Here is a 25,944-nt window from a genome sequence, read left to right on the forward strand (position 1 = left end):
AGCTGTTCCCTTCTCCAAGGGATCTTCCTAACCCCAGGATCAAACCCAGGTCTCCCACATTGCAGGCGGATTCTTTACTATATGACCCACCAGATAAGCCCCAAAAGTCCGGTGGGTTCACTTACTTGTTTTCAACAGATACTGGTGACAGTCCCAGCACAGTTCTGCAGGCTCTCGTGGGCTTGTGGGGCTCATCCCCCAGCTAGGTGGAGCCCCACTGTGCTGGCTTTCTGCCCTCTAGGGTTGGTTTCTTTCCTCAGCTGGAGTGGAAGAAGCCATGGGGATTAAGCCACTTGGATGGAGAAGGCAATGGCACCCCACTCCAGCACTCTTGCCTGGAAAATCCCACGGATGGAGGAACCTTGTGGGCCGCAGTCCATGGGGTCGCTAAGAGTCGGACACGACTGAGCGACTTCACTTTCACTTTTCACTTTCATGCATTGGAGAAGGAAATGGCAACCCACTCCAGTGTTCTTGCCTGGAGAATCCCAGGGACACGGGAGCCTGGTGGGCTGCTGTCTATGGGGTCGCACAGAGTCAGACACGACTGAAGCGACTTAGCAGCAGCAGCAGCAGCATGGTGGCTTCAGTTCCACTGACTATGCCAGAGCCTGCAACAAGAAAGGAAGATGAGGCTGGGTATGACCAGTGCGTGTGAGATTTGGGTCCTGGCTGTGATGCACACTGGGGCCAAGGCATGACCAGGCTCAGGACTAAGGCGACCATCCATGTGGCTAAACAGCCAGGGCTGCTTCTGCTCCAGGTCAGAAAAGAAACAGACCCTGGGCCCATTTCGATTATGGACTGATAAGGAGCTAGTCCCCTCCCCAAACCTCAAAGTTTCCTCACAGCTGGGTATACCTGTGCAGCCTTCTGCTTTTTGCTCTGCTGACATGCCCAGGGGGCTGTGTTGTGAAGGAGGACCTGTAGTGGCTCCATGGTTGGTGCTGAGAGTGGAAGGGAGAGCAGGTGGAGGTGGGTTGAATCTTATCCAACAGAAGATTCTCACTAGGCCCTGGACCCTTGACCAGTGTCACAGCAGGGAGAAAAAGCAGAGGGGCTCTGGTTCTACCCATCTTATAGGTGCGCTTTCAAGGACACAGTCTGGGTTTGTCACCACGGCCCTAGACTACAGAGAGAACTGTCCGAGACCTAGGGCCCCCAGGCCTCGCTGGACAGCCTTTGCCTTAGGGGGAGCTTCACCACTCCATCACTCAGCCACCTATCAGTGACTGCCCCTTTCCCCCACCCACTTGGGTCCTGGACTTATCAGTGACCGCCCCTTTGCCCCACCCACTTGGGTCCTGGACTTATCAGTGACAGACCCCCTTGCCCTGTCCTCTAGGGTCCTGGACTTATCAGTGACAGACCCCCTTGCCCTGCCAACTAGGGCCCTGGACCTATCAGTGACAGACCCTCCTTTCCCCGCCCACTTGGATCCTGGACTTATCAGTGACAGACCCCCTTGCCCCACCCACTTGGGTCCTGGACCTATCAGTGACTGTCCCCATCTCGCCCTGCCCACTCATATCCTGGATCCGTTAGTTATGGCTGCTCACCAGTCTTCTGGGGGCCATCAGTTATGACCCTTCATGGTCCTGGCTTTTTTGTCTCCTAGAGGTTTGTGTGTGGTCTCCAAGGTGGTGGGATGAACTGCCCCCAACCGTGACCCAGAGGTCACGTTTCACAAAGCAGGGACACTGGAGCCCGGCTCAAGACTGAACTGGTTTCCAGGTGGACCTGGGGTATAGGGAAGGGACATTGCACGACCTGGGAATGGACTCTGTCTGGACACATTTGAGCTGCAGCGTTGTTGAATTTGTAACAAGAAAAATGGTCCAAGAACAAATGACATTAAAGTTCTTGAGGAATCAGACCACAGCCCAATTACAGCCCAAACCTGGGCTGGGGCATCAGTAGGGTTGTGGTGGGCTCCTCAAAAGCCTGTCACCTGTGAGGGTCCCAGCAAAAGGGATGCTGCCACAACTGACCTGGTTCCCAAAGCCTTTTGTCCCTAGGGATCTGAGACTTCCTTCCCCATCCCAGAGACACTGGGGTGCTGGGGGCACAGGCAGGGGTCCTGCCCCCTCCTGGAAGCACTCTGTGTCTCCCACAGGCAAGTGATCCCCCACAGTAAATGCCAGGCCAGGGAAGGCTCTCTGAGCCTTGGGCCTGCCACCTTCTCCCTTACTGAGACCCGCTCTGCCCCTCAGGCAACCCTACAGGGGCCAGTGAGAGCCTCAGGGCACTATTCACCAAAAGCCTGAATAGTCGATGGGAGTGCAGCCCACAGTGGTCTGGGGCCTGGTGCTGCCCCCGCGCAGGTCCACCCCTGCTGACCCATGAGACTTAATCCAGATCCAGGGTCTCCTAACATAACAGCCAAAATATCCAGGATACAACAGGAAATTACCTCTTGCACCAGGAACCAAGAAATTTACAGCCTGAATGAGAAAACACAATTGACTGAGGCCAGCATCCAGATGAATCAGGTTTTGGGATTACAGTATCTGGCCAGGATTTAAAGCAACCGCTGCAACAATGCTTCAACGAGCAAGTCAAAATTCTACTCAAACAAATGGAGAAACAGAAACAGAGCCATAGCAAAGAACTAGAAGTCATGAAAAAAGCCGAACAGATGGCATTGCAAAAACGTATAAAGCAAATTAAAGATCCACTGGGAGCTCAGAAGCAGAGTGGAGATGATGGAGGAGTGAATCTGGGAACCTGACTGAGCAATGATGAGTTCAATCTGATCGGCAGACACTTGAATACATGAGGGGACCTACGGGACAACTGTTTGTTATCGCTGAGTCTTAGATGGTGAGGGGAAGGAGAATGGGGCTAAGGAGAATTTGAAGCAATGAGCTAAACTCTCCAAATCCAGCAAAAGACACGAACATGTAGATTCAAGAAGCTGTGTGAACCCCAACAGGAGCCTAAAACAGCAACAACAAAAATCCATGCAAGACTTTTCATCATGAACTTTATGAAAACCAAAGGCAAAGAAACAATCTTGAAAGCAGCCAGACAGAAGTGACGTCAGGTCATGTATACTGAATGACAATGGTGGATTTCTCATTTTAAACCACAGAGGCCAGAAGGAAGTGACAGTCTTCAAGGCTGAAAGAAAAGAAATACCAGCTGTGAATTCTATGTTCAGGGAAACTACCTTCAGGAATAAAGGGAAAACAGGCTTTCTCAGGTGAAGGAACTACAAGAATCAGTATTTAGTAGAGCTCTTCTTAACCATCTGGCTAGAGGAAGTTCTTTGAACAGAAGTACAAATGATGAAAGGAACTTGGAGCATCAGGAAAGAAAACAGAACAGTGGGAAGAATGACAGGCCCTGCTTTTCCTCACAAGTATTATAAATAAAAAATGATTGATGATTGAAACAAAGATTATTCCACCACCCGATACTCAAGACAGTGATATTTCAAAGTGGGGAAGGTAAAGGGACCTCAATGGAGGTGACATTTCCACACATCAGACCAAGTGGTGAAATGCTGACACCAGCAGATAATGACAAATCACATACACACATATGTAGTCATAGATTACATTGATTAAATTAGTAATTTAACAAGCATAGAAACTATGCAAAAAGATCTACTTCATAACACTAAATACATCAAAATGAAATCTTAAATGAAAACTAATAGGAAGGCAAGAAAACAGAAACAAGGAAACAAAAACAAAGCAATCGCATATCAGAATTTAGTCCTAGCTTATCAGTAATTGGAGAAGGAAATGGCAACCCACTCCAGTACTCTTGCCTGGAGAATCCCATGGACAGAGAAGCCTGGTAGACTACAGTCCATGAGATCGCAAAGAGTCGAACACGACTGAGCAACTTCACTTTTTATCAGTTATTACCTTTAATGTAAATGTCTGAAGAAAAACATTGCAGAATGAAAATGCCATTTACAAGACAGTTCAAATTCAGTGACAGACGTAAGTTGAAATTACAAAGCTGTAAAAATATATACCAACATTAATTTAAAAAATATAGGAACCACTGTACTAATACCTGAGAAAGTACACTTTAGGGTAAAGAATATTACCAGAGACAAGGATGGACATTATACAATTACAAAAGGACCAGTCCACCAGAAAGACATGAGGGTCCTAAATGGACACTCATCAGAAGCTCAACACATGAGTCCAAAGCTGGTTGAGCTGAAAGGAAACAGACAAACCCACAGTATAGGTGGGAACTCAACATGCTCTTCTCAGCATCTGATAGAACTATTATACTAGAACTATTCACTGTATCCTAGTATAACAGTTCTATCAGATGCTGAGAAGAGCATGTTGAGTTCCCACCTAGAACTATTCACTATATAGGAGAAGGCAATGGCACCCCACTCCAGTACTCTCGCCTGGAGAATCCCATGGATAGAGGAACCTGGTAGGCTACAGTCCATGGGGCCGCGAAGAGTCAGACACAACTGAGCGACTTCACTTTCACTTTTCACTTTCATGTATTGGAGAAGGAAATGGCAACCCACTCCAGTGTTCTTGTCTGGAGAATTCCAGGGATGGGGGAGCCTGGTGGGCTGCCGTCTATGGGGTCACACAGAGTTGGACACGACTGAAGTGACTTAGCAGCATTCACTATATAATAGCATAGTATGGAAAGAAAATCAAGAAAGCTATGGAAAGCCTACACAACATAAGCAACCACAGGATCGAACTGACAAATCCTGAACCACACTCAGCAGTAATATACACATTTTTTCGAGCACCTGTGGGCCTTTCACCAATAGACCATACATTGAGCCCTAGAGCAGAGGAGAAGGGGACAACAGAGGATGAGATGGTTGGATGGCATCACTGACTCAATGCACATGAGTTTGAGTAAGCTCTGGGAGTTGGTGACAGATAGGGAAGCCTGGCGTGCTGCAGTCCATGGGGTCGCTAAGAGTGGGACACGACTGAGTGACTGAACTGAACTGAAAGCAGAGGGAATCCTGGGAAAGGGCGTAGGTCTTCTCTGGGCCCTTAGGGTTTCTAAGACCATCTCAAGTTGCCTAGATCCTGGAGAGTTGGTTAGGACAATAAAACAGACATTGGTTAAGCAGCTACTGTTTGCTAGGTGCAGTGCAAACCCTTGTCAGTTGGTTTGGTTTATGGGTTCAAGCTCCCCGCTGTAGAAAAGTCAAGGAATCCACACAGCACAAACCTGAGTGGGCCTGGTGGGAGCATGCTTCCTGCCATCTAGGCCTGGATGTGGGCCCCATACAGATCCCCCCCAGTGTCACAGGTTGAGTCTGCCAACAACCTTGGCCAGGAGCCACTGAAACTGGCTTATGGTTACACAACAGCTCCCAAATGGGGTACCCACAAGTCGGGTGATCTAAAGAAAGAGAGAGAGAGGAAGGAAGGAAGGAGGGAAGGAGGGAAGGAGGGAAGGAGGGAAGGAGGGAAGGAGGGAGGGAGGGAAGGAGGGAAGGAGGGAGGGAGGGAAGGAAGGAAGGAAGAAAAAGTCGCTCAGTTGTGCCCGACTCTTTGCGACCCTATGGATAGTAGCCTGCCCCAAGCTCCTCCATCCATGGGATTTTCAAGGCAAGAGTACTGGAGTGGGTTGCCATTTCCTTCTCCAGGGAATCTTCCCAACCCAGAGATTGAACCCAGGTCTCTCACTGTAGGCAGAGGCTTTGCCATCTGAACCACCAGGTGATCTTAGCTGCTACAAATTAACAGCTGCAGACAACTGCCAGCAGGGGTCTGGGCCCATTTGCTGAGAATGAAGCTCAGGGTCAGAAAAATGCATTGACTTGGCTACAGTCTGGACACAGTCCTGGTTATCTTTTTTTTTTTTTTTACTCTAATTTCTTTCTGTGTCAAAGCCCCAGCCAGGCAGCATGGGAGGCTGCAAGAACCCAGTCAGCGATTCCAGAGCCTGTGTCCTCCCTGTGGCCCTGAAAAGACATCCCTGCACACTCTCCCCAGTGAGCAATCTCCTGTAAACTGGTTCCCTCCTTCTGCACTTTGCCTTCCATTTGAACTGGAAGAATCTAGCTGAAGCCATACCTGCAGTCTCCCAGGATATGCTGAATCTGGCGGTGGCTGAGAACATAGTGGACACCGTCGCCCCCTAGTGGCAGCATAGCTTACTACAGTAGTGTGTGAGTGTGAAGTCACTCAGTCTTAGACTCTGCGACCCTCTCTACAGCCTACCAGGCTCCTCCGTCCATGGGATTTTCCAGGCAAGAGTATTGGAGTGGGCTGCCATTTCCTTCTCCAGGTACTACAGCAGACACAACCACAAAGACCAGTGTAGTGTCTGTTAGCTGTAAACCTACAGATGGAGAGCATGTAAAATTAAAAATAGATTGAGTTGTCTTAATATGAGGAGTTTGGATGCTAAAGCCTAGTTGTCTGGCTTCAGATTTTGGCTCTCCTGCCTATTCACTCTGTGACTTTGATAGGCTACTTGACCAGACCAACTTTTCTCCTTTGTCAGATGGGAACAGTAGTAGTGCTTATGTGATACTGATGTCCTGAGAATTAAATAAGTGAGCAGGTTAGAACAGCATCTGTAGGGAACTGGCATGTAATCATACCTATAATTATCTTTAAAAAATATTATTAGTCTTTAATCCTTGATAGACCAGTTGATGGTATTTGCAGATTAATGTTGAGACCCACTGTACAAAAAGTGAGGAATTTCCCTGGTGGCTCAGAGGGTAAAGAATCTGCCCACAATGTAGGAGATCTGGGTTTGATCCCTAGGTGGGGAAGATCCCCTGGAGAGGGAATGGCAATCCGCTCCAGCATTCTTGCCTGGAGGATCCCATGGACAGAGGAGTCTGGCGGGCTCTAGACCATGGGGTTGCAAAGAGTCAGACACAACTGAGCGACTAACACTTTCACTTTCATCCTTCATAGCGGTGACTCCCTAGAATAAGAGTGGGAAAACTTCCAAATTAAGGTCCTGCACTGGCTTAAAGTGAGATGGTCAGGATTGGCCTCAAACTGCTGGGGTTGAGAAGGTTTGCATCCCTGAGTGACTAAGGTGGTGGTCTGGTGGTCTCCCTGTCTTAGCCTGAACAGGAGCCAGCCCAGCAAAGCTTCCACAGGAAGGAGAGGGCATACCTCATTCCCTTCCCTCCTACACCTCCTTGCCCCACCAGCCAACCTTTCTGCTTCCTCCATACCCCGCCTCCGTGTCCCAGTCATCCTTGTTATCTGATCATAGATACAAAGAGATACCAGGAATGAAAACAAAAGAAACCTCCTTTATGAGGTGTTGAAAATGTTCTAAAATTGATTGTGTAGACAGTGAATGGTAGGGAAGATAGGAAAACCATTTACACTTTGAATGGGTGAAGGGTGTAATGTGTGCGTTGTATTTCCAGAGAGCTGTTATAGAGATAAAAGTGGAAAGAATCGAGAAGACTAAAGACAAACGTGAGTCCTGAGTGGTATGGACAGCAAGCCAACATCTCTGCGTGGAGAGAACAAGGGAAATCGGCCTGGCAGCATGGGAACCTCTGTGGCACTGCCACACCACCCAAAGCAGCTACCTCCCAGGCTTGCTGACCAAGCAGAATTGTGCTTCCTCTTACAAACATGCTCCAACTGGGAAATACAGAATGCCTGCAGAGGATGAACCTATAACCACAGCGGTGGCCTCCTCCTCTGTAACGTGAGATCCCTGGGGTGGCCTGTGCAGGGAAGTGAACCAGGGAAACCCTAGGGTGGGGAAAGGGAAGCTGAGAGACAGGAAGGGAATCTGGAGAAAGGCAGGCCTCCCACAGTGCAGTGTGTGGGGACTCTCAGTGGGGTGACCAGTTCTTCAAAAGACCTGGGTTGAGTTTTCAAACTTTACCTTTGATTAAAAAACCCAGCACCAGCAGGTGGAGCTTCCCAGGGGCACATAGGTGGGGACTACTGCTTCAAATGGGGCTTCCTACGTGGCTCAAAAAGAATCCGTCTGCCAATGCAAGAGACTCAAGAGATGTGGGTTTGATCCCTGGATTGGGAAGATTCCCTGGAGTAGGAAATAGCAACATCCCTCCAGTATTCTTGCCTGGAGAAGTCCATGGACAGGGGAGCTTGGCAGACTACGGTCCATGAGATCGCAAAGAGTTGGACACGAGTGAGCATGCATGCACTTTACTGCCTCAAGTCAGGCAGGGAGGAGCCTGGTGTGTTTTCAGCCATTCTTCTGTCACTGGAAAACTGGGGGTGGGAGAGCTCGAGCACAGTGAAGAGGAGACCGAGAAAATTTGGCAGAGGCTCAGGCTTGACCAGATGATGGGTGCGGCTCAGGCCTGGGCTGCAGGCTCTGCTGCAGGGGGAGACCTGTAGCCGGGAGAGAACCTTCAACCTCGCACCTACCTCAGCAACCACCCAGCAGGATGGACGGGTCCGAGCCAGGAAAAAGCGGTCAGGATTTATCAGGGCTGAGGAGGGAGGAAGTGATTTCCGAAAGGGAGAACTTTTGCCCATGTCCATGGAAGTGTAGCGCAGTGGGATCATCCAGGCTGTGAAGACCCTGCAGAAAGACACGGGGAGCTCAGAGTCCAGCTATGAGCACCTTTCTGCCTCGCTCTTCTCTCCCAAGACCCCGCCTGAGGCTCCAGCAACAAAACCCGAGGGGAGGTGAACAACTCTGAGTTAGCTTGGAAAAGTGAGTTCTCAGGAGGCCCTGCATGTCTTCAACCCCAATTGGCTTTTTCCATAAGCAAGAGTGGCATTTTCTATATAAACATGAGCAGTTACTGGGCCTGCTTGAGATGTCAACTAGCATCTGTTTCCCCTGAGCGGGCATGAAGGAAAAAGAAAGACAAAAGCAAGGCCACTTGTGGCATGATTCCATGAGTCTTGCCTTCTCCACTTCTGTTTTACCTTGGTGGGCAGGTGACAGGCAGGAATATGTGTCTATCCCAGCGGGTGTGCTGTACATACAGAGCTCGGGATCTGCCAGAGGCTGGGGAGAAGAGTTTCGGAGGGAAAGACTTTCCTCCTCTGTAAGGAAGACTTTCCTCCTCTGTAAGGTGAAAATACCAAGAAGCTCACCTCTCTGGATGGTGGAGCCAGCCAAGCAACAGCTATGGAGGCACAGCTGCAGATCATGTTGCATTTAAGAGCAGAGAGGAAACAAGCCAAGGAGACACCAACGAAAGTATTTTAACACACGTTTAAAAAGAAAGGTGACTGTGCTTGGTAGAGCGTGGACACATATTTTGGAGGCATGCACTGATGAGTCTCCCCCTTTTCCAGTGCTCTGTACACGGGTGGGTTTGGGCTGATCAGTCCTCATTCTGTGATTGTGGGTGTCAGACTCCATGTCTTCAAAAGGTTGCAATGAAGATGGAATGAGGTTCTGTATAAGAGGAACCAGTGCAAAGCCTGGAACATGGTGATCATCCCCATCGTCACCATTACCACCACCACCAGCATCTTCACCATCATCGCCATCAGCATCAGCGTTATTGTCGTCATCTTTCCTGTTACTAGGTGTCGGGTGTGACAAGCTCCCAAACCTGCTTCCTAAGAGTTGGAGTGTGGGGGTCAGATTGGGAGCACTTGGTTTCCTCCTCTGTTAGGCCCAGCTGAATGGAAAGACAAAGAGAACCAAACTGAAGTATCTGAGGAGTCCTGACACATGGTGTGAGTGTAGTTCCAGGGTGTCTGCTTGCTTTGCTGGCAAGGAAGCAGAATTACTGGATGTCGTGGCATATAATCAAACCTGTGTTTGCATTTTACATATGCTTAGCCTCTTAGATCGGCCTATTATCCACCTAGTTATCCAAAGAAAAGTAGGAAAAGATATGTGGGAGTGGACATTGTTACAGATACTGTAAAAGTGAAGGTTGAAAAAAAAATGGGCAAAAGATTTGAATAGAAACTTTACCAAAGAAGAGACACAAATGGCAAATCAGCACATGAAAATCATCTCAACATCAATAGGCGTTTGTGATCCCAGGGACTGTAGCCCACCAGGCTTCTCTCTCCATGCGATTTCCCAGGCAAGAATACTGGAGTGGGTTGCCATTTCCTTCTCCAGGGGATCTTCCCAGCCCAAGGACTGAACCCGGGTGTTTTGCATTGGCAGGTGGATTCTTTACTACTGAGCCACCAGGGAAGCCCTCATTAGGCACTAGAAACATGCAAATTAAAACTACAGTGAGATATCATTCCATCACTCTTAGGTGGTTAGATTTTTTTTTAAATGCCAAAGAGGAACTCCATCACATTGCTGGAAGGAATGCAAGAAGTATGTGAGCACTTAGGAAACATTTCTTACAAGGTTAAACATGCATTTACCGTATAACCCACCAAACCTGCTCTTAGGAGCTTACCCAGCAGAAAGGAAGGCCTCATTTCTGGACGGAGGCCCATGAGCTATCTGAGCAGTATTAGTCTTTAAATTTATTTAGCATTTACTCTGTGTCAGACATTAACTCCTGGAAGCCTCAAAACAACCCATTGAGCTTAAGCCTGAGCAGCGCTCCCCATGCTGCCGTCTGCACGCTCCCTCCCCTCCTCTCACTCCAGCTTTAAGGGGCCTGCTCCCTGGGAGGTGACAGAGGTGTACCTCTTCAGGCCAGGGTATCAGACAAGGGCCGCATACACTTTGTACAAGCACAGACAGTTTACTGGGGTGAGAGGAGGAAGGAAGGTATATACTTTGTACAAGCACAGACAGTTTACTGGGGTGAGAGGAGGAAGGAAGTCACGGCAATCGCTGATCTTAGCTCTCTGTGACTTGGAGGGTCTTTTGTGCTCCCAGAAGCAACGCTGGGCGGGGCTGCAAGCACTGCTGTGGGAAGACCCTTCTCTTTCTGGCTTTGTGGGAGCTTCCGCTCCTGGAGGGGACGGTGCTCCTGGCTCAGAGGGTTGCATCCTGGCCCCTAGTGTTCCCCTGGCCACCACTGGGTCCAAGGATTCTGGAGGAGGGGTTCTGCTCTGTAGAGCAGCTGTGAATGTGTGCGTGTTTGCTTGTATGTGTGGTTGTGCTTGTGCATCTGAGCTCTTCCTTATCACCCGGAAACCTACAGCTGAGTGACCAAGGTGGACCAGGAGTGACGCTGACTACAGAGTTTCAGGGCCTCCTGCTCCTCACGGGCAGCAGGGACCAGGCTGGGAGGGCCACCTGGGACCCCAGGACGTTCCTGGCTGCTGGCAGCTGGGTAAGGAAATGCTCACACAGCCTGCACTTCACAACCACCAGGAGGAGGCTGGGGGTTGAAGACATATTAACATTGACTTAGAGAAAGTGCGCAGTACTTTGCAGGCTCCTGAGGGTTGGTAAACTGCCGTCCACCGTCGAGGCCTGCGGGCTGGCTGGCTGTGTGTGCTTTCCTGTCATTGCTGGAGGATGTGGAAGCACAAACACCGTGGAAGAAAGGCTTCAGAAAAAAACACAGAATGGTAGCTGTAGTTGTGCTAGAGTGGGAGGGTTCCCCTTTTTTTTCTGTTCTTTCTTTGTTTCTTTTTTTGTGTGTGGGGGAGTATTTTCAGAATGGTCGCTCAGCAGGTAAAGACTCTGCCTTCAATGCGGGAGACCTGGGTTTGATCCCTGGGTCGGGAAGATCCCCTGGAGAAGGGATTAGGTACCCATTCCAGTATTCTTGCCTGGGAAATCCCATGGACAGAAGAACCTTGTGGGCTACAGTCCATTGGATCTCAGAGTCAGACACCAGTGAACGACTAAACACAACGATAAAATGCTTTCTATTAAGGAAAATACTCTATGCTGCATAGGGTCCCGGAGTGGCCGGTAGGGGGCGCGCGCCATCGGGGACTCGCGTGGAGCAGTGGGGCTACGGGGAGGTTCGCGCGCGAGACCCGGACCGGGGCTAGGGGTAGCGAACGAGGATCTCGAGCGGAGGCGGGGGAGGGGTGGGGAATCTGTGGACAGCCACTCGGTCCTGAGCACTGTATCGGTAGTAGCCCAGCCTTGTGAAGAGCCTTCTGGGGAGGAGAGGGGGCTCCAGCTGAGACCTCAGGGCTTGGGAAACGGGATGCTTGGAGATGCAAGGAGACCGGCATTCAGAATAGTCGGGAGCCCTAAGGAGTCCTTATACTCGCCCGGACCCCGCAGGGACCCGCTCAGCGAGGAGAGAAGGTGGCGGGTCCTCTCAGAGCCTTCTCGGGCCGGGCACGTGTCGGTGCTTTGCAGGTTTAACTCGCGGGATTGCACATGGCGTCTCCATTCCACAGGGGAGGCCCGGCAGCTGGGGGCCCTTCGCCGTCCAGGGGCCTGGGTGGGGGGACGGCATACATTCTCCACCTCCCCCATCCTCAGCTCTGCAGAAACGAAGAAGAAAAGCAATTTCCTAGACGTGTCGTGAGTTTTAAGTACAGAAACAGAAGGGGGCGTTCTGTGAGCAATGACTGTGGTTGTGAAGCTGTAGGGTTTGCGGAGCGTCTAAGTCTTCCTTTCCCTGTAAGGTCCTTTGTAAGAACTAACCCCAGAGGGCGCCGGTCCGGAGAGCAGAGGGCAATGGTCCCATGTAGCAGGGCTCTCAGCTCCTTGATTCCCCTTCTTGTGAGTAATTTGGCTTCCCTGGTGGCTCAGGTGAAAGAATCTGCCTGCCAATGCAGGAGACCGCAGGTTGGATCCCTGGGTTGCCAAGACCCCCTGGAGAAAGAAATGGCAACCCACACCGGTATTCTTGCATTCTTGCTTGGGAGATCCCGTGGACAGAGGAACCTGGTGGGCTACAGTCCTTGGGGTCCCAAAGAGCTGGATAATACTGAGCGACTAAACAACAACAACTTGAGTAAAGACTCTATTTCCCGCGGGGCACAGGAGTCCTGTGACCTGGCCCTGGCGTGGCTCTCCTTTGGGACATCACCCGTTCCTTCCCCATCTCATGGTGGATGGCTTTGTGTGTGAGATGATACCCATGCTGTAGTCTCTGGGGGTCTGACAGGCCCCCACGAGGACTTCTAAATCAGATGGCTTGTCTTGAGTCAACCAGCTGAGTTCTGAAGGCTCCTCTGAGCTGCTTCTGTTTGCCAAGACCCCCACCCGGAGTTCTCCAGGTGTCGCCCTTCCTCCTGTCTTCTGTCTCCGGTGTTAAAAAGGAACACTTGGGATCATTCCTTTTATGACAAGTAAAGACCTTGCATTACAGTGACCAAAATGGCCACAAAACGGAAATATTCTATTTATCTCTTCTGTGTGTATTGCCTACAAGGACTCTATTTACCTTAGGCATTTACTCACTGCAATCACATTATGACCCTGAAGTACAGTTTTTACAGGAAAATCAGGATAAATACTTGATTCCTCCTTCCCTTTTTACTTCCAGTTTTCAGGATGAGTTTATTTCTTAGAATCCTCCCATGGTGAACAAGTAGGGTTTTGTTTAGTGCCTTTCTGAATTCCTCAGTTTTTAACACATGTGATCTGCTTCCAACCACCTCTATGACTGCTTTTCGCCTTTAATGTTAAAGAACAAGAAGTGTGAATACACAGCAAAGTGAAAGTGAAAGTCGATCACTTGTGTCTGACTCTTTGCGACCCCATGGACTGTATAGTCCATGGAATTCTCCAGGCCAGATTACTGGAGTGGGTAACGGTTCCTTTCTCCAGGGGATCTTCCCGACCTAGGAATCAAATCGGAGTCTCCTGCATTCCAGGCAGATTCTTAACCAGCTGAGCTCCCAGGGAAGCCTTAATACACAGCAACGGCCATGACAATGGGCATTCCAATTGTCCCATGTTCCATTTCTGGAATCCAGCTCTAACGAAATCATTAAAAAACAGGTTTGAGTGAAAGCTTTATGAACAAAGATGTTGGTTGAAGTATTTTAAAAAATGAAAGATTGAAAATATTCTCATTCTAAAGTTCAATAGTTATTTAGTAAAACAGGGCACATCCATTTGATGAAATATTATACTATATACTAAATATTACATATTAAATATATATAATATACTAAATATTATAATATATTATCTGATTAAAATGGTCATTCTTAAAACTGCATAACAGTTTTAGAACCTTTATGGAAATATATAGTATACATACAACAATATTCACCCAATTTAAATGTATTCAGTAACTTTTTAAGAAATATTTATTTGTTTATTTATGGCTGAGCTGGGTCTTCGTTGCTGCGTGTGGGCTTTTTCTAGTTGCGGCGAGTGGGCGCTGCTCCCTGCGGCGAGTGGGGGCTGCTTGTTGTGGAACATGAGCTCTAGGGTGTGTGGGCCCAGTAGCTGTGACGCACGGGCTTAGTTGCTGTGTAGCATGTGGACTCTTCCCTGAACAGGGATCAGACCCATGTCTCCTGCATTGTCAGGAAGATTCTCAGCCACTAAGGACTGGGGAAGCCCTAAAGGTGTAGAGTAACTTCTAACACATGCATAGCAGTTGTGCAAACATCACAATCCAGTGTGGGTTCCCATTGCCCTCAAATTCCCTCATGACCCAACTGCTCCTCTCCTGGGTCTATACCCCAAGGAAACGAGAACAGATACTGAAGAAAAAACTTGTTCGTGAAGGGTCACAGCAGCACTGTTTACAGCAGTGAAGATGTGGAAATAACTCAGATGTCCATCAGCTGAAGAATGGGTGAAAACTGTCATATGTTCACACAGTGGAATATCATTCAGCCCTAAAAATGCATGAAGTACCAGCACATGAAGCAATGTGCCTGAGCTTCACAACATTATGTGGATAAAAGAAGCCAGATGTAAGAAATCACATATTATAGAACTGTATTCATAGGAAGTGTGTAGAATGGGCAAATCCACAGAGACAGAAATGGGGTCTGTGCTGCTGAGGGCTGAGAGAGGGGAGGCAGGAAGTCACTGCTTCCGGGCACAACCTTTCCTTTCTCGGTGATATAAAGAGTTCTGAAACTAGAGAGGGGCTCTTGTTACACAATGCTGTAAAGGTGTTAATGCCACTGAACCGTACACTTGACAATGGTTAAACATGTTAATTTTACCACAATAAAAAACAATAGCCATACATGAATGGCTTTTGGTAGGCTTTTGAGAAATACAGTGATACAGTGGAAAGATCTAAGATTTTAGATGTAGGATAAATTGATTACTACTCTGCCATTTCCTCTCTCTGTGACTTTGGGCAAACCTCTTGGAACTGGTTTCCTTACCTGAAATATACGGTACGTCAGTGTTTCTGGGTGGATGAAAGGAGATGACACCACTGAAATGTAAGCACAGATGCTTGGTTTACTTTAAGATGATGAGTAAGACTGGTTTTTTGGGGGAGGAGAGGGAAAGGAGGAGAAGAAAGAAGGACCCTGAAGAGTGTACAATGAAAAGAGAAGACAGATAGGTGTTCTCGGTGATTATGTATCTCACAGCCACCAAGTGCTGGGCCTGCCCCTCACTTCCATCACCCTCATCCCCAGCTGTGTTACTTTGGACAAGTTGCTTAATTTCTCTGTCTGAGTTTTCTAAGGACTAAAATTGCAATGATGAATGAGGACTGGCTAGGCAGTGCTAGTGTTATTGGTTCCTGGTGTGCTTGTCTTCAATAAGGAAAGATGGAACATGGTTGTAAACTTGATAATCTCTGGGGGTGGGTTTTTTTTTCTTTTCATTTTTCAAACTGTGATTAAACTTTTCTGTAACATTTTAGAATTATACTCTGGTTGGTGGTCACTGATCTCTTTGGAACTGCTCAGAGCTCACAGAGCCCTTTTGGACACCATTAAAGAGCCACCTGCCCTCAGGATGGTGTTGTGAGGATTCACCCAGACTGTGGTCTCAGTGACTGTCTGACACAGACCTGGAAGGGAACACAGAACATTAATCCGCAGGTTACAGGTTTGGGCTCCACCACTTTTGGACCTCAGATCCCGCCAAGTAAAGGAGGAGATTCTTGGCAGGCTGCCATGGCATTGTACTAGGGTGGAGTGAGAATGTCCCATGCAGTGTGTGGGACGTACTTATACCAAACAGTATTTGTTGCTCATTTACTTACTTATTTTTTTGCTGCAAAAACTTTTATTGTTTCCATCTTGTCCAAGGCTTGAGAGAGGTCTTGGGGGGTGTTAAAAAACTGCCTAGTGGCTGCAGAAATGGGCTTCAGGAAGCCCTGACGTCAGCAGGGGGCTCCTCAAAGGCCACTGGTCTCAGAGGCTCCTAGTCATGCTTGAGGGTGAACCATTTGAAGAGATATTCACCCAACCCAGCATGGGGACCAGCCAGCCTGCAGAGGTTGGTCAGGTGGTCACCCAGCTTCTTGATGAGTTTCACCTCCTCACCTAGGAAGTGGTTCTCCAGGAAGTCACAGAGGTGGGGGTCTGCGCTGGCAGAACCCAGGCCATGCAAATCCAAAAAGGCCTGGTTCAGATTCTTCTCTATGAGAAGGGCAACTTCCATAGCGTCCTGGGTTTTTCCCCACTCATCTTGAGACAGCTTCTACACGTCCAGGAAGAGGGCATGGCTGCTGCACTGGGTTTGCATTCGCAAGAGATGCTTGCCGCCCGTGCGCTTCTCCTTGGCCAATTTGTGGAAAAAAGTGGCCCACACCCTTCCTGAGTCACATTGTCTTGGTCAAAATAGAAACCCAGAGACAGGTAGGTGTAGGAGTCCCCAGATGCTTGTTGACCAGGTGGTTGATGGCGGCCTCCACCTCAGTGGAATAATTCTGAGGAATCTGGGACTAGTGGTTGATCAGTAATAAGGATACTGAAAGAGGAACTCCCCAGGTCAATAGGTGCCCAATATGCTACTGGAGATCAGTGGAGAAATAACTCCAGAAAGAATGAAGGGATGGAGCCAAAGCAAAAAAAATACCCAGCTGTGGATGTGTCTGGTGATAGAAACAAGGTCCGATGCTGTAAAGAGCAATATTGCATAGGAACCTGGAATGTCAGGTCCATGAACCAAGTCAAACTGGAAGTGGTCAAACAGGAGATGGCAAGAGTGAACGTCGACATTCTAGGAGTCAGCGAACTAAAATGGAGTGGAATGGGTGAATTTAACTCAGATAACCATTATATCTACTACTGTGGGCAGGAATCCCTCAAAAGAAATGGAGTAGCCATCATGGTCAACAAAAGAGTCCGAAATGCAGTACTTGGATGCAATCTCAAAAACGACAGAATGATCTCTGTTCGTTTCCTAGGCAAACCATTCAATATCACAGTAATCCAAGTCTATGCCCCAACCAGTAATGCTGAAGAAGCTGAAGTTGAACAGTGCTATGAAGACCTACAAGACCTTTTAGAACTAACACCCAAAAAAGATGTCCTTTTCATTATAGGGGACTGGAATGCAAAAGTAGGAAGTCGAGAAACACCTGGAGTAACAGGCAAATTTGGCCTTGGAATGCAGAATGAAGCAGGGCAAAGACTAATAGAGTTTTGCCAAGAAAATGCACTGGTCATAGCAAACACCCTCTTCCAACAACACAAGAGAAGACTCTACACATGGACATCACCAGATGGTCAACACCAAAATCAGACTGATTATATTCTATGCAGCCAAAGATGGAGAAGCTCTATACAGTCACCAAAGCAAGACCAGGAGCTGACTGTGGCTCAGATCATGAACTCCTTATTATCAAATTCAGACTTAAATTGAAGAAAGTAGGGAAAACGTCTAGACCATTCAGGTACGACTTAAATAAAATCCCTTATGATTATACAGTGGAAGTGAGAAATAGATTTAAGGGCCTAGATCTGATAGATAGAGTGCCTGATGAACTATAGACAGAGGTTCGTTTCATTGTACAGGAGACAGGGATCAAGACCATCCCCATGGAAAAGAAATGCAAAAAAAGCAAAATGGCTGTCTGAGGAGGCCTTACAAATAGCTGTGAAAAGAAGAGAAGTGAAAAGCAAAGGAAAGATATAAGCATCTGAATGCAGTTCCAAAGAACAGCAAGAAGAGATAAGAAAGCCTTCTTCAGCAATCAATGCAAAGAAATAGAGGAAAACAACAGAATGGGAAAGACTAGAGATCTCTTCAAGAAAATTAGAGATACCAAGGGAACATTTCAAGCAAAGATGGGCTCGATAAAGGACAGAAATGGTCTGGACCTAACAGAAGCAGAAGATATTAAGAAGAGGTGGCAAGAATACATGGAAGAACAGTGCAAAAAAGATCTTCACGACCCAGATAATCAGATGGTGTGATCACTCACCTAGAGCCAGACATCCTGGAATGTGAAGTCAAGTGGGCCTTAGAAAGCATCACTACAAAGAAAGCTAGTGGAGGTGATGGAATTCCAGTTGAGCTATTTCAAATCCTGAAAGATGATGCTGTGAAAGTGCTGCACTCAATATGCCAGCAAATTTGGAAAACTCAGCAGTGGCCACAAGACTGGAAAAGGTCACTTTTCATTTCAGTCCCAAAGGAAGACAATGCCAAAGAATGCTCAAACTACCACACAATTGCACTCATCTCACATACTAATAAATTAATGCTCAAAATTCTCCCAGCCAAGCTTCAGCAATACGTGAACCGTGAACTTCCTGATGTTCGAGCTGGTTTTAGAAAAGGCAGAGGAACCAGAGATCAAATTGCCAACATCCGCTGGATCATGGAAAAAGCAAGAGAGTTCCAGAAAAACAACTATTTCTGCTTTATTGACTATGCCAAAGCCTTTGACTGTGTGGATCACAATAAACTGTGGAAAATTCTGAAAGAGATGGTAATACCAGACCACCTGACCTGCCTCTTGAGAAACCTGTATGCAGGTCAGGAAGCAACAGTTAGAACTGGACATGGAACAGAAGGAAAAGGAGAAGTCAAGGCTGTATGTCACCTTGCTTATTTAACTTACATGCAGAGTACATCATGAGAAATGCTGGACTGGAAGAAAAACAAGCTGGAATCAAGGTTGCCCGCAGAAATATCAATAACCTCAGATATGCAGATGACACCACCCTTATGGCAGAAAGTGAAGAGGAACCAGAAAGCCTCTTGATGAAAGTAAAAGAGGAGAATGAAAAGTTGGCTTTAAGTTCAACATTCAGAAAATGAAGATCATGGCATCCGGTCCCATCACTTCATGGGAAATAGATGGGGAAACAGTGGAAACAGTGTCAGACTTTTTGTTGGGGGGGGCGCTCCAAAATCACTGCAGATGGTGACTGCAGCCATGAAATTAAAAGACGCTTACTCTTGGGAAGGAAAGCTATGACCAACCTAGATAGCATGTTGAAAAGCAGAGACACTACTTTGCCGACTAAGGTCTGTCTAGTCAAGGCTATGGTTTTCCCTGTGGTCATGTTTGGATGTGAGAGTTGAACTGTGAAGAAGGCTGAGCACCGAAGAATTGATGCTTTTGAACTGTGGTGTTGGAGAAGACTCTTGAGAGTCCCCTGGATTGCAAGGAGATCCAACCAGTCCATTCTGAAGGAGATCAGCCCTGGGATTTCTTTGGAAGGAATGATGCTAAAGCTGAAACTCCAGTAGTTTGGCCACCTCATGCGAAGAGTTGACTCATTGGAAAAGATTCTGATGCTGGGAGAGATTGAGGGCAGGAGGAGAAGGGGACGACAGAGGATGAGATGGCTGGATGGCATCACTGACTTGATGGACGTGAGTCTGAGTTGGTGATGGACAGGGAGGCCTGGCATGCTGCAATTCATGGGGTTGCAAAGAGTTGGACATGACTGAGCGACTGAACTGAACTGAACTGAACTGAAGCTCAAAAAATTGTGGCTGGTCCCAGTAATCACCGACAGCAGAGTAGCTGATGCCAAAAGTTGCCACTGGAATAAATGTTGGGGGATGGTCGGAGGCTGGAGCTAGGGGCGTCCCTGGGTCTGTTTCATCCAAGCACTGCTGAAACAAGAGACAAATCCCTAGGACTGCACCTCCTGTGGCTCATTTAAATTCAAGTTTAATGGGCCCTCTTGGACTCTCCCTTGCTGACTCTGGAGACCCTAATGGGCTGGAGCTGAGGTTGGCATGGGTGGGCCTAGGTTAAAAGGCAGCTGCTGTTTTGGGCCCAATTCCAGGTCCACACACAGGAACTCCTAGGGGGGCAGGCTGGCTTGGCCTTCCCACCTCTGAATTTCCTGAGCCCAGGGGCCACGGCTTGATGCAAATTAAATGTTGAAGAATCAGCAGAGCCCCTGGCATTTAGAGTATCGAGACCAAAAAAAGAGGACAGGAGAGTGAAGGAAGGAGGGAGGAAGGAAGGGAGGAGGGGAGCAAGCAAGGGAAGAAAGAAGGGAAGTGGGAGGGAGAGAGGGAGAGAACGGACCCTTCTGCCCTTTCAGAGCATCCGTTAGCTGGGAGACAGGGTCACAGGTTCCAGACTCATGTCCTTTGGGGACCATCGTTAAGAGCGTGCTAGTGAAAGAGTTGGCATCCAAGAAAAGGAACCACATGGCAGGTCACCTTTGTAGAGGCTTGCTGAACTCACAGGAAGCAGGCATTTGATTCCTGGTGGGATGTGGGACTGAAATGCTCAAGTTTGTGAACATGGAGCTGGGGGATCCTGAGACCCTGCCAGCTGTCCTGGTGAGCCAGGTGCCTTCTGTGGGTGGCCGTGGAAGGAGCAAGGCTTTGAGGAAGGCAGTGTTTCCTAAGTGGTTTTTTTTTTTTTTGCTACACTGCATGGCTTACAAGATCTCAGTTCCCCAACCAGGGACTGAACCCAGGCCCCAGCTGTGGAAGCGTGGAGTCCTAACCACCAGCAAAGTCGCCTAAGTGGGGTCCCTGCTGCTTCTATTTGTGCTGCCCATGTTGGCCCCAGAGCCAGGCACCCTGTTGGCACCAGCTGCCCCACCTCCTGCGTCATGGCTTCTGGGCTCCGAGAGGAGGTGGGGCTGGGGGGTCTGAAGCCGGATACTGTCACCTGCAAGAAAGTTAAGAGGGGTCTTCTTCAGATAGATAGAGAGTCTGGAATTTATTTTAGCTGTGGGTCAGTAGAGGCAGGTGCACTTTGGGTGTTAGCACAAGAGGCTGCTGGGCAGGCATGTGAAGAGCCCACATAGGCACCCGGGCACCCTTGAAACGAAGGTCATGGATCTCAGGGGGTGCCTGCTGCACGCCTCTGGTCCCAGCTGAGGGTTAGTGGTGTCCTTTCCAGCTCCAAGGGGGCCTGGCCTGGGGGATGAGATGGGCCACTCAGCGTTAGGGGAGAACCAAATCATGTTCCTTCTTTCCAGACACCAGCAACTCCATGAGACGCGCTGTTCTCTTCTAGATCAGTCGTGACTTGGAGCTGGCTTCTCACGCTACCACCCTCCCACCTTCTCCGGCGTCTGGTCCATGTCTGTATTTCACGCTGTCTGCTCTGTTTTTATCCAATGAACTGTGTCTGACAACCTGCAATTCCCTTGGATTCTGTGGCCCTGTTCTATGGATGCTGTTCTTTCCTCTAAAATCCTGGCTCTTTTCAAACGCACTCGCTCCATGGTTCTATAATCTCCGCTTCCCTGAGTGTCATCTCTCCCAGCCCCCGGAGCCCAGGCTGTGTTTCATGGCCTTTGATAACCTGAATGCTGTCTCAGAGTCCTTCTTCTGGTGGAGGCCCCTTCAGCTGTGTCTGGACTTGGCCATCTCCCTGTGGGGCCACGCCATGGGGTCTCCACTGGGGTGGTGTGGCACTCATTGACTCCAAATCAGATTTTCCTTTGGTATTTTTGGGGAGAGAGTTTTGTGCTGTGTCAAAGGTGAGAATTTGGGTCCTGCCGACCCAACTGCGTCCAGGCCTTGGGAGCGTGTCTCTCTCCGATGGACTGAGTTGGGTGATGTCCAGACAGCAGGTCCTCCCGGCTCCTGGGCTGGGCCATCCCTCCTGCACCAGGGATGCTCCCTTGTCCCCTGGCCCTGGGGGCTGGGCCCTGCTGGCTGCCAGGGTTTTCTCTTCATTACTTTCATAGGACATTGTCCTTTCTTGTGTCAATGAAAAAAATCAGTAGATCTAAGACAGAAATGGAAAATTTTATCTGAGCCAGACTGAGGATTATAACCTGGGAACAGCCTCTCAGAAAGCTCCAAGAACTCTTCTGCCTGTTAGAGGTCAAAGCACAGTTATGTAAGTTTTTGAGACAGAGGGCTGTAAACTACATGATGCATTATTGACAATTTGCACAGTCCAGATCTCCATGAACAAAGTGATGGAGGGTCATGGGTCACCATGGCCCCTTACAAGGTTAAGAAGGAAGGTTCTCTCCTAAGGGGTCTGATCAAGCACAGATGCACCACACACACCAGAGGTTAGGGAGGAGGCCCAAAGGGGCAAAGAAAAATTCATTTAGATTTTTTTCATCTTGCCATAAAACATGAATTTTATTTCACCAACTGTTTCTGAAAGAAGCTAGTACTTTTAGTAGCAAAGCCCCTCCTTTGGGGCTGCTGTATATCTCAGTTGCTTCCGCTGTGCATTCTCTACCCAGAGGTTGCACCTGGGACTCAAATCCCCCAAACTGAGCAGTTGCTCACCTCTTCTGTGGGTGCAGCATCAGTCCTGGGGAATGCTGCTCACTGGCCGTCTGGGGGGAGAACAATGGGGTTTTTGAGTGTTGTTGCCTGTGAAGTATTATACCTCAGTTGGACCACTGACCTGCCCTGGAGGGGCATGGGTTCCCTCAGTCCTTGTCTGTAGAAGATGAAGTCTGGACTATTTGATCTGGGTTGTGTGTTCTCATACCCCTCGATGTGTAGGGAGAATTGATGTGAAGGTGTGCGCAGCAATTTAAAGCTTTGCCCCCAGTTGCTGTGTGTGTAGGGGGAGCAGGTAGAGCTGAGGGGATACACACCAACAAGCAATTCAGTTCTAACACCCTGTCCCCACAGACAGCATCAGATCCCCCAAGACTGCCCCATCCCCTAGCTCAGACTCCAGTGGAAACTTCAGGTTGTCACCTGTGCTTCTGGCCAATCTGCTCCAGGGAGGTCCCCATGATCCCCTCCTCAGGTTTGATTAATTAGCTAGAGTGGCTCAGAGGGCTCAGCGAAACATTTTACCCACTAGATCACCAGTTTATTGTAAGAGGATGTAACTCAGGAACAACCAGAATGGAGAGATGCAGGGGGCAAGGCATGGGGAAGGACATGGAACTTCCATATTCTCTCCAAACAGCCTACTCTCCCCAAATCTCCACGTGGTCATCTACTGGGGAGCTCCCTGAGCCCTGCCTTTCTGGATTTTTCTGGAGGGTTCATTATATACACAGGATTGATTAAATCATTGGCTATTGCCAACTGATTGATTCCCCAGAGGTCAAGGGAGATGGAATTGAAAATTTGAACCTTCTAACCACAGGACTGGCTCCACCGACAGCCATCTCCCATTCCCAGAAGCTTTCCAAAATCACTCCATTAACATAAAATGAAACACCTATTGCTTTCTTCACTTAGGAAATCTCAGAGTTTCTAGGAGCTATGTGCCAGAGATGGGGACAAAACCCAAATATATATATATATGAAGAGGGCTTAGCAGCCCACTCCAGTATGCTTGCCTGGAGAATCCCATGGACAGAGAAGCCTGGCGGGCTATAGTCCATAGGGCCGCAAAGGGTCAGACATGACTGAAGTGACTTAGCATGCTTGTATATATATGTGCTGTGTGCTGCACTCAGTCACTCAGTCGTGTCCGACTCTTTGCGACCCCGCCAGGCTATCCATGGGGATTCTTCAGGCAAGAATATTGGAGTGGGTTGTCATGCCCTCCTCCAGGGGATCTTCCCAACCCAGGTCTCTCTCATTGCAAGCTGATTCTTTACCATCTGAGCCACCAGGGGAGCCCAAGAATATTGGAGTGGGTAGCCTATTCCTTCTCCAGAGGATCTTCCTGACCCAGTAACCAAACTGGGGTCTCCTGCATGGCAGGTGGATTCTTTACCAGCTGACCTACCAGGGAAGCCCATGCATATATATATATGATTATACATATATAATAATATATATACATATATATGCACATACATACATACATATACGTATAATATATAATCACAGTGTCATAGAACTCCAGGGCCATGAGTAGAGAAGTCCTGGAGTGGATTGTCCACATATCTCTGAGTTTCTCCATGTAGTGAATTCCATTTTAGGGCAAATTGTTTCTCTTTTATGCATATTTCTCATAATGAACCAAATTCTGTAAAATATGATTGCTTGGCTCTGTGGAAATGTACAGTTCTATAAAATCATGTCACTCCCCAGTGAGCCATCAAAAAAGATAAATCCTGCTTTTTCTTACCGTACTGTAGTAGACTTTTTTTTTCATGTTTTCTGCCTTTTCTTCTCTTACTCAGAAAACAGGTATTTCTTAAAAGCCACCACTCTGTGGTATTTTCCTAAACAAGTGTATGTTATAAGATGGTAGAACTTTCTATCATGGGATAAAAACTTAGAATTGGCTGTAGCAAGGGAAAATGTTTGACCCATTTCGGGATCTGGTTTTTACAAGCTGTTTCTGAGGCTGGTGATGCAGTCCATGGAGTCTGTTATGATCACTTCTTCCAGGGTGAGGGGAGCCTGCCAAGACAAGGCACCTTCCAGGGACAGCCAGGCTGCCTGGCTTTCTGAGCAGCTGTGAGGGGTGCCCAAGGGGACCACATCACGAGGGCTGCTGGGAGTTGGGGTTCGCTGGGATTGGGTTAGGATGCTGTGTTCCTCCGCCACTATCACTGGATGCGATAGAAGCCAGGGAGACTGCTGCTCAACAGAAGCTGCCTTCTCACATTCCACGTCCCCAGGGGGCCTGCCGCTCTGTCCTGCCAGCTGCAGGTAGGCCGTGACGGTGGCTTGATCCTCCTGGCCCCAGTCCATGACTATTCTGCATCCTCGGTCAAGGACGGGGCCTCCCTCTTTACTTGGATCTGGAACATCCCCAACTCATAGCAGAGGGAAAAGAAGGCACCAAACATCAAGTTGAATGCTTCCGACAACATCAGCTTGAATCTGGTCCCCTATCACACCTGCTCCCATCCCAGCATTCCTGGCAAATCACAGGAGGAGAGCACCGCTGGACCTGGAAGCACGTGGCATCTAAGAGGCCAGACACTGACCCATGCGTGGCCGTGGGCCGTGGGTCACAGTTTCCTTGCACGACCAGGGCCTACTAACTGGGATCAGGATACAGACTCTCATGTGGTCTTTCAGGTGCTGATGGCAAAAACCCAACCTCAACCAGGCTGAGAAAGGAACACAAAAGAAAGCCAGAGGTACAGAAAGAAAAGCAGAGGGTCGCCGCAAAGGGTCAGAGCACTCCAAAGTTGCTCTGCTTTTGCAGGTCTGATCAAGAGTTAATGACCCAGCCTCCACATTGGGTGTCTAAAGGAGGTCTCGCCTGTCCCCTCTTGAGCTGACGGCCACCAGCCCAGCCCACATTTTCTCAGAATCAAGCTTTCTCCAAATCAGAATCATTTTCCCCAGGAGCCCAAAGTCTTTTTGCTTCATGTTGAGTCAAATCAGGGTCACCCTTCCTGGATTCCCCCTGGGGTCAGAGGAATGTTCTGATTAGCCAGGTCTGAGGCCACACTGTTAGAATCAGAGGGACAGGAAGAGGGGAGGACGAGTCCAGAACCCAAACTTTCTTCTTAGTCCCTGGAGTCAGTGACCACTTTGAGACCAGGCAGATCACTCCTGGTGAATTTTATAGCCAATATAAATAGTATATATTTGCATTGGCGACTAAAAGGCTCAGAATTAATCTTTTCCCTCCAATTTTATTTTGAATTGTGCAAGCCTCATGGAGCTCAGTTCCATATGATCACTGCTCATGTCCATCAGTCATCCCAGCCGTCCCTTCTGATGTCCTTCTGAGCACTGCCCAGTGCTCACCCACCATCTGGGACCCCATAAAGATACTGGTGCTTTGAAAATTAAGTCAGATGATTGTACACTGGAAATGCTTTCGTTTTCTTCCTTTGACCATAAGCAAAGGATATTTTCTTAAGTTAGTTTTGTCCCCTTTAAAAGAATAAAAGAAAGAAGTGTCCACTAGGATATAGAGAATTCTTTATTTTGGACTTCTAAAGTCTCATGGGGAAATTGACAGTTCTTCCACAGTTGCTGTAG

The 25,944-nt window shown here is 48.4% G+C and overlaps 1 pseudogene; it reads right to left on the reverse strand.

The window, feature by feature from the left end:
- Positions 1 to 16,092: 16,092 nt before the first annotated feature.
- On the reverse strand, positions 16,093 to 21,332 carry LOC138931531 (ferritin light chain pseudogene; annotated as a pseudogene).
- Between the last annotated feature and the right edge of the window lie 4,612 nt (positions 21,333 to 25,944).

This window comes from Ovis canadensis, chromosome 4 (assembly GCF_042477335.2).
Source record: "Ovis canadensis isolate MfBH-ARS-UI-01 breed Bighorn chromosome 4, ARS-UI_OviCan_v2, whole genome shotgun sequence".
Lineage (NCBI taxonomy): Eukaryota > Metazoa > Chordata > Mammalia > Artiodactyla > Bovidae > Ovis > Ovis canadensis.